The sequence below is a fragment of the Suncus etruscus genome, chromosome X (genome assembly GCF_024139225.1).
Source record: "Suncus etruscus isolate mSunEtr1 chromosome X, mSunEtr1.pri.cur, whole genome shotgun sequence".
In the NCBI taxonomy this organism is placed as follows: domain Eukaryota; kingdom Metazoa; phylum Chordata; class Mammalia; order Eulipotyphla; family Soricidae; genus Suncus; species Suncus etruscus.
In genome coordinates, this window is record NC_064868.1 from 116,326,669 (window position 1) to 116,332,668 (window position 6,000).

Consider the following 6,000-nt stretch of genomic DNA (forward strand, 5'->3'; position numbering starts at 1 on the left):
AAACCAAAAGTAAAAAAATAAATCCAAGTTCACACACAAAGCTTGCACTCTAGACCTTTCACCCTTCTGGAAGCTTTTTGAATCTGAGTCTAATGAATGATATTAACATAAAAGCTAGCTTCCTTGAGATTTTTATCATTTGTGTTTACAGTTTTTATCTGAATTTATGCTATCTTATAGCATCTATGTCTAAAGATTGCCAAAAGTCCTTTTATTTTTGGATTTTTGGCCACACACGGTGACGCTCAGGGGTTACTCCTTGGCTATGCACTCTGAAATTGCCCCTGACTTGGGGGACCATACGGGACGTTGGGGGATCGAACCATGATCTGTCCTAGGCTAGTGCCTGCAAGGCAAACACCTCACTGTTTGCGCCACCACTCTGACCCCCAAAAGTTCATTTTAAAATCATTATCTGTAGTTTTTGTTAGTTTGGGGGCCACACGCAGTGGAACACAGAGCTTACCCTGACTCTGCTCAGAAATCACTCCTGGTGAACTCCAGAGACCATGTGGGATGTCATGGAGCAAACCCAGATCAGCTACATACAAGGCTGTCCTCCCCCACTATGCTCTCTCTCCAGACACTTGAGGTTTTTGAAGTCTTTGGACCCTTTCCCTTCCCTTCATTGCTGTTGATTTTCTTCCATGACTAGTGTTGCACACATGCTTCGTGTGTGGTACACACCAGAGATCATATTCTACGTTGTACTCTCACTTAAGGTTGACACTCGTTTAGTGGGGTGCTTGCACAGTGCTCACCTCAAGGTTCACAGTGCTCATACACATGATTGCCAGAGGTTACACTTAGTCGTGGGGCTTGCTTCAGACTGTGCTTCCTTTTTTTGGTTTTTGGGTCACACCCAGCAGCATTCAGAGATTACTCCTGGCTCTGCTCATAAATCGCTCCTGGCAGGCTCGGGGACCATATGGGATGCCAGGAATTGAACCACTGTCCGTCCTGGGTCGGCTGTGTGCAAGGCAAATGCCCTACCGCTGTGCTATCTCTCCGGCCCCAGACTGTGTCCCCTTAATTCCACTACACACCTGGCATATTGGGGGACTCAGGATTTGATCAGAGATTTTCCAGACGGGCATTCTGGGATGCTGTGATATTCTGTGGGTCTCTTATCTGTAAATCTTCTTTCACTCGAGTTGTTTTCTGTTTGTTTTAATGACCATTCTGTTTAATGCTATGAGTGACAGGAGTGTTATAAACATGTTCTGTTCTCTCATCTACATAAAATTGCCAAAACAAATGATTCATTAAAAAAGAAAAGAGCATAGGGCTGGTGAGGTGGCGCTAGATGTAAGGTGTCTGCCTTGCAAGCGCTAGCCAAGGAAGGATTGTGGTTCGATCCCCCGACGTCCCATATGGTCCCTCAAGCCAGGAGCAATTTCTGAGCGCTTAGCCAGGAGTAACCCCTGAGCATCAAACGGGTGTGGCCCGAAAAAACAAAAAAAAAAAAAGAAAAAAGAAAAAGAAAAGAGCAGCAGTAATGGGAATGTGGATAATTAGACTTGCTGTGGTATCCTTGCTAATCCTTCATTAATATTTTTTCAGATTCCCACCCCCAAACTGCTTAATGTCTGAACAGTGAAGAAAATTTGTTTTGTACAAACTCTTGGTATGAATTTAACTCTTCACTGAGTCATTTTCCTTGCTGGCAAAAGAAAAGTCTTTGGGGCCCGAGGATACGACTCGAAGGATTGTATGATTTGCATACAGGAACTCTCAATTAAATTTTACATGGTCCCAAAATCAATTGTGCTCTAAAAGAAAGGAGGTGCTTAGGTATATCTAGTGATTCTGGACCATAAAAGTACATGGCATTGTACATGCCAGCCATTGTTTCTCTACTTCTTGACCCTTTCTTTTTTGGAACAGTCTTGATACATTTTAAGTTTCACAATCCTAAAAGTCAGAGCGATAGTACAGCCAACCTGGGCTCAATTTCTGGTATCCCATATGGTTCCCCAAATGGTTAGAAGTGATCCCTGGACAGAACCAGGGAATAAGTCCTGAACGGCCCCAAACACAAAAAAGTACAAATAAGTTTCATAATCCTTAGATATTGTGACCAGCACAGTGGGTTTGGTTTTTGTTTGTTTGGGGGCCACACTCAGCAATGGTCAGGTGTTACTCCTGGCTTTGTACTCAGGAATTACTCCTGGCAATGTTCAGAGCACCATATAAGATGCTAGAGATCTAACCCAGGTTGGCCATGTGCAAGGCAAACACTCTACCCCCTGTGCTATCACTCCAGACTCCTATATTACTTACTTTTGTAGTTCCAGGGGACTTTTTTGTTTGGGTGCCACACCCGGTAGTGCTCAGGGGATAATCCTAGCTCTGAGCTCAGGAACTAACTCCTGTACTATCCCTAGAAATAATACCCTCTGTTAAAAAAATGAGGGCCCACATCCAACAGTGCTATATAGATCTGGGGTCACTCACTATCATGTTTAAATTAGCAGCATGAGCCTGGCTTTTTCAGGTGGTGCCAGCCATCAAATTTAGGTCCTCACATAGGCTAGGCAGGTTCCTGTCCTTACCAATAGCAAACTCGCTGGTCTTCACTGGTAGAGCTTCCTTTATTTCATGTAAAAGATAAACATCCTTTGCAGGTGGGCTGGAGAGATAAATAGAGCAGGTCTATGGCCCTTTTTTGAATGTGGCAAGCTCAGTTTCTATTATGGGTACCACAGAGGATTCCCCAAGCCCTACCAGGACTGATCCCTGAGCATCAAGTCAGAAGTAAGCCCTGAGCAAAGTGAATATATCCTCAAAAAAAATTCACCCACTGAGACATTAGAATTTATTTATTTATTTTTATTTTTAGACATTAGAATTTAAATTTGCAAAGGCTAAAAACAGATCCTCTTGAACCTCTAATTGTAAGATAATCTTAAAACTAACTTTTGGGCTGGAGAGATAGTAAAAAAGGTTGGGTAAGGCTCTTTCTTTCCTTTTTTTTATTTAAACACCTTGATTACATACATGATTGTGTTTGGGTTTCAGTCATGTAAAGAACACCCCCCCACACATAACTACATGTGGTCCTTTGAGCTGCTTGAGTGCTGCTTGAGCACAGAACTAAGCATCCCTGGGCACAAAGCTAGGAGTAAGTAATCCCTGAACACAGCTAAGTATGGCCCCAAAACAAAAAATTGTTGTTTGTTTTGGAGGGCCAAACCCAGCAGTGCTTGGATAACTCCTGTCTCTGTACTCAGAAATAACTCCTTGTGGTGCTTGGGAGACCATATGGGATGCCGGAGATTAAACCTAAATTGGACACTTGGAAGGCAATACTCACTGTATTATCTGGACCCCGAAAACCTAATTTTTTATTTTTAAGATCAATACGAAGGCTATTGTCTGATAATTATAATAGGATTAAACTGTGAAGTAAGGACCAGAGCAGAGCAACAGTACAGAAGGAAGGGTGCTCATCATGGACGTACATGATTGTGATTCAATCCCCTATACCTCATAGACCTCTGTCCCACCAGAAGTGAACTCTGAGCTCAGAGTCAGGAGTAAGCTGGGTGTCACCCCCAATTTAAAAAAGAAAGTAAATCAGAAACAAAAATCCACCAATTTTTCAAATATTTAAAAATGAACAGTATGCTTTGAGTCCATGGAAAAAGAGGGTAAAAAAGCTCCCCCAACAAATTGTATATGATTTTGAAATATTTTAAGTAGAGCTTTTAAGGAGAAATTCTTAGAATTAAACTCTGGCATATATTTCTGGGCATGTTGTGACCACATTCAGAGCAGTGATTGAGGACACTCCAAGTCATGGTGAATCAACAGGTATCTAAGGAAAGGTTTAAGTGTTCAACTGGATTATAATTCAGCCTTTTGGGGGGAGTCACACCCGGTAGCTCTCAGGGGTTACTCCTGGCTCTGCTTTCAGAAATCGCCCCTGGCAGGCACAGGGGACCATATGGGATGCCAGGATTCGAACTGCCACCGATACTGGGTCAGCTGCATGCAAGGCAAACGTCCTACCACTGTGCTATCTCTCTAGTCCCTGTAATCTAGCCTTTTGAGCTATCTCTTTGACCCTAAGGATATCTGATATCTGTATGTATATACAGATTTATATGTAAATATATACATGTATGTATATATACATATATAAAAGTATATATACACTTATATATAAGTGTACATATACTTCCAGTCTGCTAAGTCTGGGAATTGGCCCTCACCATTCTAAATCTACAGCCCCACTCCAAAACAGTAGTATACCCTCATTACTACAACTGTTTGGGGGTCTCGAGTAAATACATTTTTATTGGGGAGGGCCCAAGTTATAGTACAGCAGGTAAGGTTCTTTGCCTTGCACGCGCTGAATTGGATCCGATCCCCTGTACCCCATATAGTCCCTTGAGTCCTCCAAGACTGATCCCTGGAGCACAGAGCCAAGAGAGCACTGCCAGATATGACGCCCAAATCAAAACCAACAAAACCTTTCCCCGCCCTTTTTCTTTCTGATTTGGGGGAGCACACCCAGTGTCACTCAGTTGTTAGTCTTATCTCTACTCTCAGAAATTACTCCTGGTGGGCTCTGCAGATCGAACCCAGGTCAGCGGACTATAAGGAAAATGCCCTCCCTATTGTCCTTTTACTCTGCATGTCCCTGTTTTTGTTTTTGTTTTGTTTTCTTTTGTTTTTAGGGCATATCTGCACTGAATAATCTATCACTACAGACTGTAATTGGGTGAGCATATGGGATGCTGGGGATCAAATCCAGGTTTACTGGATGCGAAGCAAGCAACTTAACTGCTGTACTATCTCTCCTACCCAACAAAACCATGGTGCAGAGAGATAGTCCAAGGGTCATGGGCCCTCCCTTGTTTTTGTAGTCAAAGGTTAAATCCCAGGTATCACATGGCAATGCAGGGCCTGAACTGGTCTGATCCTTCAGCACTTGGATTGAACCACTTGCCTGATGGGCAAAACTCCAGAGGAGAGTCGCTTCAGGTCTCCTGCAGGCCTCTTGGAAGCACCCAAACCCCAATCCCAGGATACTATTAATCTTCAGTTTCTACCTCAAGGATTTACAAAAGGAAGAGGGGCTGGGGAGACAGACAGTTCAAAGGTCTGGAGAGCATTACTTTGTATGCATGACCCTAAAGTTGGTGAACCCTCCCAAATAAGAAAAAGGAAGAGCACAAGAAACTCCATGTAACTGAAGACATGAAGGACAAGATGGAAGAATAAAACAGAACATTTTGAAAAGTGATAGGGAAAATCAATGAAACCAAACAATATATATTTTGAAAACTCACTAAAATGGATTCCTCTCACATGAAAAAAAAGAAATTAAGTTCTCACCATAGATACACCCCTGTAATTTATGAGGGTGATAGGTGTTGTGAATATAAATTCAAAACGATGGCTAAAATGAGCATGTTCCTTAAAAATACTTTTAATAAAAGGCCCCACCGGAGGCCAGAGAGATAGCATGGAGGTAAGGCATTTGCCTTGCATGCAGAAGGTCAGTGGTTCAAATCCCAGCATCCCATATGGTCCCCCGAGTCTGCCAGGAGCAATTTCTGAGCGTAGAGTCAGGAGTAATCACTGAGTGCTGCCGGGTGTGACCCAAAACAAAACAAAATAAATAAATGCAGAGTTCTAAAATGTTTTATTCTTTACTGCAGGGTTGGGGATTTAAACTACTCCTATGTCTACTTGCTCTGATGTTTGGGGATTACTCTTTGGGGTTACTCTTAGGGAACCCAAGGCTCCCACATAGTTTGCCTTTGAGCTAGTCCTTTGAGCTATCTTCTCAGCCCCTGTGATGTTTATTTGCAACAAAAATAAGAGGCATTATGAGTCCTTGTAGCTATTTCACTTTATTTGCTTGGAGCTCTTTGATTTGTTGCTGTTTGGGGTTTTACCACAGTAGTTGCTCAGAGGATACTTCCAGTTCTGTGCTTGCGACTTGCTGCTGGAGGTGTTCATGTGAGCATGGAGGGAAGGGAATCT